The following is a 15,590-nucleotide window of genomic DNA, read 5'->3' as shown; positions in this document are numbered from 1 at the left end:
AGAGAGAGAGAGAGAGAGAGAGAGAGAGAGAGAGAGAGAGAGAGAGAGAGAGAAAGAGATAGAAAGAGTGAGAGTGCATGCATGAGTGTGAATGTCAAGACTTAGTTATTGCCACCAGGTATTTCTATCCATCTGCCTGTCAGATCAGAGCCTGCACATACACCCACTACCACCTCCGCTAATATCACTACCAAGATTATTTATTACCACCATAGAGAACACTACCAGCACTAACAATCACAACCAATCCAGTAACAAATACAACTAATAATATCAACAACAACAATAGTAATTTGTCAGTAAAGAGGTGGGATGTAAATTGTAAAGGAGGCAGGATAAGTGGGTGTTTCAAAAAGTTTTTAAAAATTTTTATGTGAGATTTTCTTTTTTGTTTTTGTTTTAATTTTAATTTTTTATAAACATGCTTGGGATAGGATAATTCTTCTTCTGTAGATTAAGATTATCTGATTAGTGTTATTCAGATATGAAAAGAAAGTTGCCAAAAGGGAATGTTAATTAAGCAGGAGGAGCTGAGCAAAAGCATGAACCCCACCAACCCATCCACTTCACTCGACAAACCTACACTGCTAGCCAGTCGACGACTGATGACCCAACGCCCTCACCATCGAATCAACAGCGCCAACAACAACGTTGTCAGCTTAACACAGCAAATTAATTACAATGTTCAACGACAAACAGAAGATTATTAAGAAATAATGGGATTAATTAGGAGGAGGGGGAAGGAGAATGAGAGAAAAAGAGAGAGGAAGGGATAGAGGAAAGAAAGACAAAAGAAAGTGCAACAGGCTATAAGTAAGTCTTTTGTCTCTTGACACAGACATCTGAACGCTTGCAGTTCCATCTTAGTGCTTCAGTTTGTTGTATTGTGGATTACAGTTTAGACAAGTAGTCACCTATTTTTTAAAAAATTTTATATTACCAATAAAAAACGGTATTGTTACACAGGAAGTTGGGGAGGAGAAACATTTGGCTTTTGTCAGCAAAACTCACAAACATGAAGGAGGGTAAAGAATTAAAGTTGTTGACATCTGTTTTGTCGTGGTATTAATGTCAGTTTGGCTAGAAAAGACTGTCCTGTTGGCTTTCTGTGCCTACTTTTATTACAGTTAGCCTGCTGAAAGATCCACAAGTTCTTAGCTCACTCTCATACTAATTAATACATCATAGAAGATTACAGGAAGCAATTAACACTGTAATACAGCTCATACTCCATACAAACACACTAAAATATTACATACCACACACACACACACACCATACTAACCCACACAGTATTGCAGTTTATTATACACCACACATACTAACAACATACATAGTACTTCAGTTCACACTAACCAACAGGGTAGGGAGGAACAGTGACCTGGTTACTCAGCCTGCTAGAAATAGCAAACAAATTACATCTTGCCAACTTAACAGAGACATCTAGGACACAGGGGTGGCTAATGTAGTTTTGGGTATATAATTCCTGGCAATTAGACATGGTAGTCCTAGCTGGAACATTTCTGATTAAGGACTGCTCACTCAGGAATGGAGTTAAATAACAACAAAGTACAGTATTTCACATACTGTACTGGAGGTAGCTACTAACCTTGGTATGGACTTGTGAAATGAAGAAAACACACATGACGTTGAGGATGATGATTATGTTCGACATCCAATGAATTTGTTGAAATTATATATTAAAAATAGATTCTGAATTTGAACCAAGCCAAACAACATGCAAATATGTGTATGCATGTATTTATATACAGACTTGGAAACAGCTTGCTTGTACAAGTGCAGTCAATCAAAAACTCTATATACTAGTAGCAGAAAGCCAGTAGGTTCAGGGATCATCAGGAGAGAATGCAGGACCTTATGTGTATGTGCATGTGTGTGTGTGTGTATGTGTGGGTTTCAGTACAACAGTTACCATCTACCAAATTTAACTTACAAGCCATTAATCAAACTGAGGCTTACAGCAGAAGATGTTTGTCTAAGTTGCCATGCATTTACTTTTTAACCATACAGCCGTAAGTTTATATATATATATATATATATATATATTGGGTCATCCCATGAATAATGTATTTTTTTCAATTGCATGAACTAAAAGTCAGAGGAGGATGGGATAAACTACCTGCATCAACTTGCTATAAAAGCAGGTAGTAATTTTACCTTGCCTTATTCTTAGTGCAAGTTTTGAAGAGTGCAATTCGATTTTAACAGTTATTTTTCCAAAACTATAATGGCAGTGACAAAAGAGCATATTCCGCATATTTTGCTTTATGAGTTTGATAAAGGCAACAACACAACGTAAAGTGTGAGGAATATTAATGCAGTATATGGAGATTCGACAATAAGTGTAAACCAGTGTCAACGGTGGTTCCAGAAATTATGAGCCAGGAACTACAGCCTAGAAGACGAGCCTTGTCCTAGATCTGTAGAGCTCAACAAGGATATCCTGTAAACCCTGGTGGAACAAAATCCCATTGTACTGTTGAGGAACTACTAGAGAAGCTTGGATTTGGTCATTCAAGTCAATGCTAAAAGAAAAATGACCATCTCTGGTTTCAAGACGAAAGGTGCTCTTCCATCAGGATAATGCTCAGCCACATACAGTGAGGATGACATTCCAAAGGCTGGAGTAGTTTGAATGGAAACGATGTCCCAGCCACCATATTTGCTGGACATTGCCCCATCTGATTATCATTTATTCCACAGTCTTCAAAATCATTTGGATGGAAAAAGTTATGAATTCTGTAGACAAGGTCAGAACAGTACTGGAGGAGAATTTTTCATCATGAACAAGTGAATTTTGGAAGAGGTGCTTTGCAAGTCTACCAGATAGATGAAAGAGCACTGTAGAAAATGAAGGAGAGTGTATTTTAGATTAAGAAAGGACTTTACCTTAATTTTGAAAAATAAAAGAAGTATAAAAAAAACCCACATTATTTATGGGGTGACCCAATATATATATATATATATATATATATATATATATATACATACATATATATTTATTTTTTGAGAGAGAGAGAGAGAGGGAGAGAGAGAGAGAGAGAGAGAGAAAGAGAGAGAGAGAGAGAAAGAGAGAGCTAACTAGATAAATGGATAAATGGATAGACAGAGAGGAAGAAACTACACTGTTCTGTAAACAATCCATGGATAGAGAAAAAGAATAAAGCTTAATATAATGAAGCAGATTAATATAATAAAATTTATTTTTAAGCTGGAAATTCACAAACTGCACCAAGAATTTTTTGTTTTACTTATTTTCGTATTTTCAAGCAATGAAAGATGTAAATCAGCTGATCTTATATTTACTTATGAAATGGAGATCACTGAAAACACAATAACTGCCGACAACAGAAACACTTTAAATTTGGTTGCAGCATTTAACAAGTATTATTCAAGGTTATTTGACGCCCAGCTAGTATGTATTTTGATATGTATGAATGAACCATTGCAATTTATGACAGCTTTATAGTTTTCTTGTTTATTTTGTGATACAAAAATATAGGCACAGGCGTGGCTGTTTGGTAAGAAGCTTACTTTCCAGGTTCAGTTCCACTGTGTGGCATCTCGAGCAAATGCCTTCTACTATAGTCTTGAACCAACAAAAGCTTTGTGAGAGCATTTGGTAGACAGAAACTGAAAGAAGCTGGCGGCGAGCTGGCAGAAACGTTAGCATGCCGGGCAAAATGCTTAGCGGTACTTCGACTGCCATTATGTTCTGAGTTCAAATTCCGCTGAGGTCAACTTTGCCTTTCATCCTTTCGGGGTCGATAAATTAAGTACCAGTTACGCACTGGGTTTGATGTAATTGACTTAATCTCCTTGTTTGTCCCCTCTATGTTTAGCCCCTTGTGGGCAATAAAGAAATAAGAAACTGAAAGAAGCCTGTCACATATGTGTGTGTGTATGTGTGTGTGTGTGTGTGTGTGTCCCACCACTGCTTGACAACAGCGTGGTGTGTTTACATCCCCTAATTTAGTGGTTTGGCAAAAGAGACAAATAGAATAAGTACCAGGCTTTAAAAATTGATAAGTACTGAGGTCGATTCATTCACCTAAAAAGTCTTCAAGGTGGTGCCCCAGCATGGCCACAGTCTAATGATTGAAACAAGATAAAATAAGTAGGAAATTCCTCTTTATGTTGAAAATTGTGAACAGGGTCTAAGGCATGTTAATGATTTGCATATTCCAAATCAATGTGATAGTTTGTTCATCAATCTGACACTGACTACTAGAGTAGTGCAAGGTTTGTTGGGCTTTTTTTTGTCTTTTACAGTGAAAAAGCTAGGCATTCATCAGACACTCTCTTGCTCTTGCACAATGTGCCCAGTGGCAAGATGAAGTCAGAACAGCTGAGTTTGTAAGAGGATGCAAAAGGTTGCCAAACTGGTTGAAGGGATCTCCGGGCCTCACATTAATGTCTAATCTAGTTTGTCCAAAGCCATAAAGCTATGAACCAGATGTTTGCCCTTCCCCATGGCTTGGTTGATAGTATATTTTATTGACCCTAGAAGGAGAAAAGCAAAGTTGATCCTTATGGGATTTGAACTCAGAAACACTATAAGGTATTTTATCTGGCACCCTATTGGTTTACCATCCATCACACCACCACTACCACTACTACTTATGCATATTCCTTATGATTAGGTACAAGGAGCTAATTTTTGCATGGGAGTAATACCTAGTGGGAAGTGAATCACAATATGTTGTTATATGGTATTAAAGAGGGATGAAATTATCTTCTGTTGCAAAGTATGTTTTGTAAACCTTGATATCTGATGTATTCTGGGTATGAAATAGTGACATGATGATACATCATACAGAGAAGGAGGACTGTGGGGTAGTTCCTAGGGGGTGAGACAGGCCCAGTCTTTAGAATGCTATTAGGAATACTTAGAAGGGATGGTGAAAAATAGTTAAGACACATTAGAAATGTTCTCATTTCAAGAACCATTCAACCTGTTATCAGTTTTACTTAAAAAAAACAACAAAAAAAAACCCGGCATACATTAATTGATGACAATTACGATAATGATAATAGGTAATGATGATGTTGATGGTAGGCAATGATGATGGTGGTGATGAGGATGATGATGATGATGACAGCAGCAGAACAGCTGAAGGGCAGACAATTACTTCCAGTTCGTTACACTTCAGCAGTTCGTTGCTAAGGCAACAAGTCACAGATTGGTGATCTCAACTCTTTAGTGGGTAAACTGCATAGACATAAAAATGTTTGGTTGTTGTTGTTTTAATAGTCCAGTGCGTTCCTATATGGCCAATCGCCTCGTTGACATTTAGAATTCTTGACAGAAGTATTTTTTCCTAGAGCTGATATTGATATCCAACAAAATAAATAACATCTTTCAATGATTCTACATAGGAACATACAGACATTCTACTTGTTGCTAAATATATTTTCATTCCTGTACATTAATGATATTTTCTGTCACTCACACAATTTACTCTCGCACCATAGCAACTTAAACAAACAAAAAAATGGCATACATTAATTGATACATTAATCTACCCCCTCACCATAAGCTATTAAGATTAAAGTCTAAAAATTATTTGCAAATGTTTTGTTTTATATGAAAAAAAAAAAATCTTTCTCAACTTGATTAGAATGTACTATGTTGATGAAGTCTAAGACTGAAACATGTCCATAGTTATAATTTGCCTGTAAACAAAGACCAGTTTTTCCATTTCCTAAGCATGTAAATTAATTGAAAGATTAGTTCCTAATTTCCCTAAATTATCTTCCCTTCTCTTTGGGAGTCTCTAACAATTACTGGTATTTAAAAAAAAATTTTCTCTCCAATTAAGAGAGAAATTTCAATTAACTAATAACTGTTTGCTTATAGCTTCCACTCAGACCATTGATTAATTATTATGATGTTAGTAGTATACCATGGATACCAAAATATCAAATGCACAGTGGATTTTTGCCAACAAGGGAACCTCTACTAAGTCATTTGATATACTAGAAATAGCAGCCAAATCTCTCTCAAATAGTCACAAAAGATAAAGGATATGCTAGACAATATAGTTCTACATGTGCAAAAAAACAGGGCGCTCCTGGTTGGAATGTCTTTAATCATAGGTCTGCACTAGCAGGCTCCTTTGGAACTAAACAAAAACAACACAGGGTGGTTAATAAACTGCCATATATTCAAATGGTAGTTAGTAAATATACAGCAGTGGCAAGAGTGTCGATCTGTTAGCATGTCGAACAAAATGCTTAATGGCATTTCTTCTGGCTCTTTATGTTGTGTGTTCAAATTCCAGAGTCAACTTTATCTTTCATCCCTTAGAAAGTATCAGTCTAGTGTTGGGATCAATGTAATTGATTTGTCCACCATCCTTCAAAAATTGCTGGCCCTGAATCCTGCAATGGGCCATCATCCTGTTCAGCTGTTCTGAGGGATGCTGAGATCTATCATCTATAATGCCATGGAAATCAGTTACCTGGCATTATGAGTCCTAGGGGCTTAAGGATATATATATAGGCAAACAAGGCATCTTGTGTGGCTCTGTGTCAACAAGACTTGAAAAGATATAGAAGAAAGTGAAAGGGGTACAGTGAAGAACTTGCCATGAGGAGTAGAATATCCAACGTTTTGGGTGTAATCTTTAGTCACGGGGTACAGGAAAAGAGAAATTGAAGAAAGACAGAGTTTACATCCTCTCAGCTTGAAAAACTGGCCTTCTTCAACTTCTCTTTTTCTGTACCCCCTGACATAGGATTAAATCTGAAATGCTGGATATTCCACTCCTCATGGCAAGCTCATTGTACTTTTTTCGTGTTTTTTTCTGTCTCTCTCTCTCTCTCTCTCTCTCTCTCTCTCTCTCTCTCTCTCTCTCTCTCTCTCTCTCTATATATATATATATATACACACACACACACACACACACACAGACACAAACACACATACTGTAGGAATGTATTAGTAGCACATTGTGACTGATAAGTACAAAGATAAGACAAATTATAAAGTTTGCAGTTGATAATATAAACCAGTGCTATCTATGATGTTTAGATAATATTCACAAGAGGAATACCATTTTGATAAATCCTTTATCTCACAACTCCCAACACACACACACAAACACTAAAATAGTAGCTTCTCTAGCAAATATATTATGACAAGTTCAAAATACCATTGAAATAGATTTTGAGTAACTGCAGTCACCATTTACCAACCAAGTCCATCTTACACACCTCCATTGTGACTAATACTAAAACTTTTAGGCACGTTCCTCTAAAAAGGGCCACAATACCCCACGCTATCACGCAGTACTGTACACAGCAAACCCAGAATGCTACACTGTACCCTCACACAACACCCAAATTACCATAATTGTACCCTAAACAATAATTGAAATAGTATGTAACTTAGATGTAACCTTAATTGTGGTTTAGTATGTTTTATGTATAGATGCTAGGGGAGGGCTACTGAACAACAATGAGTCCCATCAGTGCTGATTCTAGTGTATATAATCTACGGCAGGTTACCATTTTTTTTTTTTTTAATCTCTGCCAGAGTTCTAATTGTGCAGAGCTTTAAATAGAGCTAAGGGACTAGCATTTACCTATGTGTATGAATAAATAGATATGTGTGTGTGTGTGTGTGAAAGAGAGAGAGAGAGAGAGAGAGAGAGAGAGAGAGAGAGAGAGAGAGAGAGAGAGGAGGGAGGGGGAGAAAGATAAGGGGAGAGAAAGGGAAAGAAATAGATGAAAAGAGAGCAAGAGGATGAGAAAGAGAAATAAAGGGGAGAGAGAGAGAGAAAGAGAGAGAAAGAGAGAGAAAGAGAGAGAAATAGAAAATAATTACAGGAAAGAGAGCCAGGTTAATGAGAGAGTAGAGGTGAATTAATGACAGAAGGTCAGATATATTTCTGGCACGGGTCTGTTTTGGCCCAATAAATCCACACCACATAATAAGCATTTTTATGCTGGGGGAGCTGAGGTTGAGGGGTAGCAGGTGAAGGCGGATCACTGAACAGTCAGCCTCTGGTTTATTTCAGACCAGTTAAACAAGGGGTGCTCTTCCGGTGGCAGTGGTAGGTTGGTACTCAGGCCAACATTCCTGAGAAGGCAAATAGGAAGCTTTTTAAAAAGACAAGAAGAAGAAGAAGCAACAGCAGCAGCTACCATCACTATTACCCCACCACTACGTAGCATACTGCAGCTGCTTCTACAACCATCACCAAGACATAGTCCACTGCAACAACCACCAACACCACCATAAAGACATCATTACACAATGCAATGCAACAAGGGAGCTCCAACATAGCTATTCATCCTGCCAAAAATAGCAGCCAAATCACTTTCAAGTTATCCTTCTCCATTTTAAAAACAGGAGAAACATGTCAGATAATATAGTCCTAGAGATCCCACAAAAGACAAGAGAGTCATGGTTGGCCTACCTTTGATCATTGGTCTGCTCAATTTAGGTTAACCAGGAATTAATTAACACAACTACTTCTATCAGCAACACAAAGACATTCCACACAACAACTATCACAACCACCATTTTTCATGCTGGTATGGCTTAGATGGTTTGACTGGAGCTGGTAAGCTAGAGAGCTGCACCAAGCTCCAGTCTGTTTTGGCTTGGTTTCTACAGCTGGATTCCCTTCCTAATACCAACCACCCTACAGAGAGTACTGGGCATCTTTTACATGTCTTGGAAAAAACATGGAGAACCTTTTTCTAGAAGTGGGCTTTATGAAACATAGCTCACTACAAAAAAAAATTCAAGGTAATTTTCCATTAGGTATACTGTTCAAAAAACCCTGCAGATTGCAAGCTGTCCATGACTAGTTTAGATGTTTGTTTTGCAACAACAAGATCTGGGTTCATTCTTACTGCATGTTATCGTGGGCAAATACAATTTTCTACAGCCTTTTGTGTGTGAAATTGGGGAAATGAAATTGGTAGGAAACTTGTTGGGTAGATTGTAGTTGTAATTCTAAAGGTTGACAACCCTGTTGCACTGTGTTGTGCTAACTCTACCTCAGTAATTATGTTAAGGGTTTGAAAACAGGTAAATACTTGAAGAGATTTACCTTGACAAATTAATGATTTGTAAGCCATGCAAAGAGTCTTCAGCTGAACCAATCATTTGTTAAGCAACCAACCACTCCTACTGCCAGGTACTCAAATGTTATTTACAATGCTAACTTTTCACTAAAAGGTAGATCAGGGTAATTCTACAGCAAGAAACTATTAGAAATAAAGAAATCAACACAAGACACGTGACAGAGTTTCTATGCAGCAATTTAACCTGTATGAAACAATAAATCTCCCTCAGAACATATCTTGCTATTTTAGAACAGAATACATTGGATTAATGTGGTTTGGGCACACTGTGTCTAGCAATAACATGGGATGGTCCTGGTAGGAATGTTTTTAATTATAGGTCTGCTTGATCAGAAGCAAAACAAACACAAGAAATGCTAGCCATCAAAAATATCAGGATGTCAGAAGCTAAATTACTCAAAAGCAACACTGAAACTGTCACACCAATAAGTTACCAAACTCTGAACTTACCTTGCATTAAAAGAATTCTATGTAGTGAGAAGATTTTGCAAATAAAATGACTTACCTGTAAGAAAAAGAAAAAAGGAAAATACATTAGAAAAATGAAATTACTAGTGTTATGTGTGTTAATATTAATACATTTTCACAATATTCACTTCACATTTTCGAACTGGAGAAGAAAGACTGATAATATACACAACTTTAGTGTTACATGTAACTAGTTATTACTTCAAATCTAACTCTGTAGACAGACAATAGACAGTAGAAACTTAGAAAAATCAAATAAGCAGTTCAGTATATCTAGAGCTGATATCAGCTCAATATGGCTACCATTACTGAAAGGTAAATTAAAATCTAAAATTGCAATAATAATTGTACATAAACTGGTGATTTAGCGGTTAAGTACATCCACAAACAAACCAACCAAAACTTATTGTAGATAGAATATTTCAAATATACTCTCTAAAGGCTGAGAGCACATTACAAAGAAAACATTTCTCATCAATATCTTTAACAATCACTCTGGAAGATTAATCTAACAGAACCTGCTATAGTTATATGATGCTGGAGATAGTACTGCCTATACTAATAGGCTCATCTTCATATATGTCAGATCTAATACATAGGTCAAAGAGGCAGCGGACACTAAAACAAGATGTGCTATACATTTTATGAAGCTAAAATATGATAAGGCCATTTACATAGAACCAGTCATTTGCCCATTGGATCTCTCTAAGAAAATGATGCTATTTTACACAAATAGCCATATAGCTCTTCTGCTGCAAGAAATCTGTCCCAGCTCCTTCTTTCATATTTTAATCTCTCATTAACTATCATGAAATTGCCTCCCTCTCTACTTTAAACCAACTCAGTCAAAGAGGGTCTTGGTGTTGCAAGCTACATGGTGACCTTACAAGTGTTGGTGCCATGTAAAAAAATAAAAAAGCACCCAGTACACTCTGTAAAGTGGTTGGTGTTAGTTAGGAAGAGCATCCAGATGTAGAAGCCATGCCAAAATAGATACTGGGAGTGTGATGCAGTTCTTGGGCTAACTAGGTCTTGGCAAACCATGTAACAACCCATGCCAGCATGAAAGACAGACATTAAGAACTGATGATGATGATGATGCATGCTTGTTTTGCTATCCACAACATTCCAAATTATTCATCTAACTAAGTTTTGTTAACTAGCAAGGCTTGAGTTGATCAGAATGTTTGGAAAACTAAGAGGATAAGGTCAAATTATTTTTACTAGCACTCCACCAATTATGACAATGAGGGTTCCAGTTGATCTAATCGATAGAACATCCTCTCATGAAATTAATGTGTTAGTGGCTGAACACTCTACAGATACATGTACTCTTATGTACTTCTCAGAGAGATTCAGTGTGACACACAATATGACAAGGCAGGCCCTTTGAAATACAGGTACTACTCATTTTTGCCAGCTGATTGGATTGGAGCAACATGAAATAAAGTGCCTTGCTCAAGGACACAACATGCTGTTGGGAATTGAACTCACAACCTTACAATTGTGAGCCAAATACCCTAACCTCTAAGCCATGCATCTAAGATAAAAAAAAAAAACAAAAAAAACTGCCATATCAATACATATTTAAAAAAAATAGCTTGAAGTGGGTGTGGAATAAATTATGTATACAGAAAATATACTGTAAAATAAATTCATTATATAATGCTTACTGAAATATAATACCCTATTACTATAATGCCATTTTACTGACAATATTTTGAAATCTTAAAATTTATTAACTGCTATACAAATTTGGTTACTTGCATATATTTCAATTACTGAGGTTATGTAATTAAGAGGAATTAACTAACTATACGTATTTATTATAATATTTGCTTTGTAACAATACCTTGAACATATGTCTGTAGTGCAGTGTTGTTTATTTACACTATGATGTTTCTATATTATTTCATATGTTTTCGTTTATAGATATGTCGTGAATTCCAATATCATTTATAAATGTGTTACGTATTCTAACATCATAATATCAGAATTTGAACTGTGGCATCTGCCTTGCAAATTTCTGACATCACCATGACTCATCCACTTCCTGATAACGTTTGGAATCGTGGAACATGGAGCTTCTAATAATACTTGATTTATTGCTGATGCTGTTGTTGATAATGATGATTTATTGAGGGTGTTTTATGGATAATAATATGCTTATCACTAATATTTTCATTTTACCATTTACTCAAAGCAAGTCCTGCTCATTCTTTATTCGTGCCTTTATCATGTTCACCACACCATCACTTTATCCAATATTACCAGAGCAATTTGTCTTTACAATTTTAACATTATAGACATTGTTATCTCAAAGATCTTCTCAAAAGATACTGTCTTACTAAGATTATAATTTTCTGGTCATTAGAGTAGATATGTACAATATTTACATCTACACTATGTTTTAATTTGTTCATATTCTAATCATCAGGTGTCTTGTGCCTGGATATATATGGAGCTCCAAACTAGAAGGTGACTTCATCATCATCATCGTTTAACGTCCGCTTTCCATGCTAGCATGGGTTGGACGATTTGACTGAGGACTGGTGAAACCGGATGGCAACACCAGGCTCCAGTCCGATTTGGCAGAGTTTCTACAGCTGGATGCCCTTCCTAACGCCAACCACTCAGAGACTTAAAACTATTATTTCTAAACTGAAAGAAGTAATTAATGTTAATTTTTTTTTTTTGAAGATTATTATTTAACTGACTATATTGATTGCATCTTTACAACCTTTACACCTATTATATGTCTCAATCAGCTCAATATCTAATAACTGATTAGATATCAGACTGACTGAAACACAGTGTAGATGCAGTAAATATTGATAATAAATGCTAAAGATGAAACCACTATACTGGGAAATTACAATGATAATAACAACAAAGCTTTGACATTTAACTCTTTTATCTCTTGAACTGAACTGTTTATAAGGCTACAGATGAAGTCTTGCTTATACAAGGAAGCTAAATATACACTTTAATATATGTTGTTGTTTAGTTTCAGGTCAGTCCCATTTGAATAGGAGACCTACAATCAAAGGCATTTCAGTTGTGAATGTCTACTCCTTTTTGTTAAAGAACAGGATGTGATATAAAAGATTTGGTTACTATTTCTAGCTTGGTTACTATTCCTTTTTGTTAAAGAACAGGATGTGATATAAAAGATTTGGTTACTATTTCTAGCTTGACTTTAATGTATTTAATTTATGGCAGTTACTTATAATTAGGGAACACATTTCTATAAAAGGACATATCTACAAAGCAGACTTTTTAGTAGTTGGTCTGAAGTAAAAGCATTTAAAGTCTTCATGGGCTATATTAATTTAGATATAAAGTAAAATTAATGTGGTTAACTTTGGGTTTGGAAATATGAAATTACTGGGAGAGAGTGAACCTGTATAAGGAGGGTATTTGTAACAGAAAGGAAATCATGTTATAATCATCATGCCATCACCACCACCACCACCACAAGTATTATTCTTTTAACTTTTACTTGTTCAATCACTGGACAGCAGCCATGGTGGGGCACCACCTAGAGGGGTTTAGTTGAACAAATCAACACTACCACTAATTTTTTTAAAAGTTTGGTACTTATTCTACTGAGCTTCTAAGTTACAGGGATGTAAACAAACTAATACCAGGTGTTGTCAAGAGATGGTGGCAGATTGGTGGTGGTGGTAGGGAAACAAACACAAACACACACTAATGTTTTTTTCCTTACATTAGAACTTGGTCATAAATTTTAGAGTACAAGGTAAAGTTCACAGAATCAGTCCCTGTAATTGAATGATACTTATTTTATTAAAACCTGAACAGATAACAGATAATCTGAACAGATAACATGTCTTTCATGAGATCTGAACTCAGAAAGTGAAGAAATGAGAATGGTTATGAGGCTTGCATGTTAGATTACTTAACACATGGTCTTGATTTCAAGTCCTTCCTATAGCCATTGTGTTATATTCTTGTGATAAACAGGTAATATTCCTACTGTGTGTATGTATGTATGTATGTATATATATATATATATATATATATATATATATATATATATATATATATACACACACACACACACACACACACAACAAAAAGAAAAATTGTTTATGTAGTAGTATCTCGTATTATGGGAAGGCTTGTGTCTAAATGGGAAATTATCAAAATGATTATCACTAATTAAAGTATTATTACTGTCAATGCAAAGGCGGTGGTATGTAGAAAAGGTGGCGATAAACTCAGACACATAACATTATTTCGTGGCATTCAGATGCCACCTGAGACAACATTGGGTTTCCTTCCTTCGTTGTCAATAATTAACAGAAATAAAATTATGCCCATTCACTCGACTATACCCATTAAAACCTATAAATTTTAAGCTTTATTCAATTTCATAAATATACGTTCGCACACACATTTTAAGTAGCATTTTTGTGCCAGCCAATATGGAAACGTTTATATTCATTGACTTACACAATTATCCGACCGAGGAAAATTTTTGATGATAATAATAATAATAATAATAATAATAATAAATCAGGCGTGGCTGTGTGGTTAGAAGCTTGCTTCCCAACCACATGGTTCCGTGTTCAGTCCCACTGCGTGGTACCTTGGGCAAGTGTCTTCTACTGTAGCCTCGGGCCGACCAAAGCCTTGTGAGTGGATTTGGTAGACGGAAACTGAAAGAAACCCGTTATATGTGTCTGTGTTGGTCCCACCACCATCGCTTGACAACCGATGCTGGTGTGTTTATGCCACCGTAACTTAGCGGTTCGGCAAAATAGAAAGCTGCAATAAGTACCAGGCTTACAAAGAGCAAGTCCTGGGGTCGATTTGTATGACCAAAGGCGGTGCTCCGGCATGGCCGCAGTCAAATGGCTGAAACAAGTAAAAGAATAATGTTGATGACCTCCGCAAGTTCGTGCGTCATATAGCTAGCTAGAGACGATCGCCTCTCGGAGCTAATCAACAGTAGTATTCGTTCTATTTCTACAGACTGCCACGTTAGTTTGGCAATAAATATTAATATATTATATATATATGCTTTCACAATTATGAGTATGCATAAATTCCCTAAATCTAACTGCTGCCTATACGTATCATGTATATTATTCACACAATCATACCTAGGTGATAATTTTGATTCATGACCATGGGAAGAACCAGTGGTTTACAACTCTTCAAAACACGGGAGTATTGTAGCAGCTGATCGATAATTGAATTAAATGTTCATGTTGTAGTGAAAACGTAGATATACAGGAGAAAGAAAAACGAATTTTAATTGGAGAAAAAAAAAACAACTTTAAAACATAATACGTAGTATTTCAAGGAGCTAAAGAGGATTCAAATAAATTAACCGAAAAATAAAACTGTTCTATATTTTGCGAAATAGTAATTTGGTACAAGGAATTTTGTATGACAGCATCTCTGCTAATTAATTTTTAATTAACATACAAGAAGGTTATGTGACAAGGGAGGTAAACGAGGTGAGGTTAGGGGAGATAATCTAGCTATAAATACTGAATGAATAAGTTTGGAATATAGTGTGTGTGTGTGAGTGAGTGAGAGAGTGTCTGTGTGAGTGAGTGAGTGAGTGAGTGAGAGAGAGTGAAAGACGCCCGTGCACGCACGCACTTGTATGATGCAATAATAATATTAATGACTTTGATTGCGGAAAGTGACGAGAGGTTGATAATGGCTCTTACAGGTGCATTAACAATTTAACGTACAGTCACTCTGACGGCATATGGAAACCACGTCATTTTTGTGCTGTACATCCGTGCTGCAATTGAGTAAAGAAAGGGGAAGGCGGATCAAACACGCCCCTCACTCACTGGCTTAACACCATCGCCTGGCCCCTCGAGTGCCAGGTTGTGTGGTTTTGATACTGCTGTCATCATTAATGCGAGACAACCGATTTCCCGACCACAGCCACGTTTTAATTGCAATCACTGACTTACAGAAGTTCATGGACACATCAGCTGTATTATTTT

General features: G+C 36.3%; 1 protein-coding gene across 2 annotated transcripts in view; it reads right to left on the bottom strand.

The window, feature by feature from the left end:
- The window catches only part of LOC106871604 (titin), a 454,558-nt gene that overhangs the window by 378,758 nt on the left and 60,210 nt on the right, over positions 1-15,590 (bottom strand). The window lies entirely within an intron of this gene.

Source organism: Octopus bimaculoides, chromosome 4, assembly GCF_001194135.2.
Source record: "Octopus bimaculoides isolate UCB-OBI-ISO-001 chromosome 4, ASM119413v2, whole genome shotgun sequence".
In the NCBI taxonomy this organism is placed as follows: domain Eukaryota; kingdom Metazoa; phylum Mollusca; class Cephalopoda; order Octopoda; family Octopodidae; genus Octopus; species Octopus bimaculoides.
The sequence above is the reverse complement of the archived record's forward strand: the minus strand, read 5'-3'. Positions and strand labels throughout refer to the sequence as shown.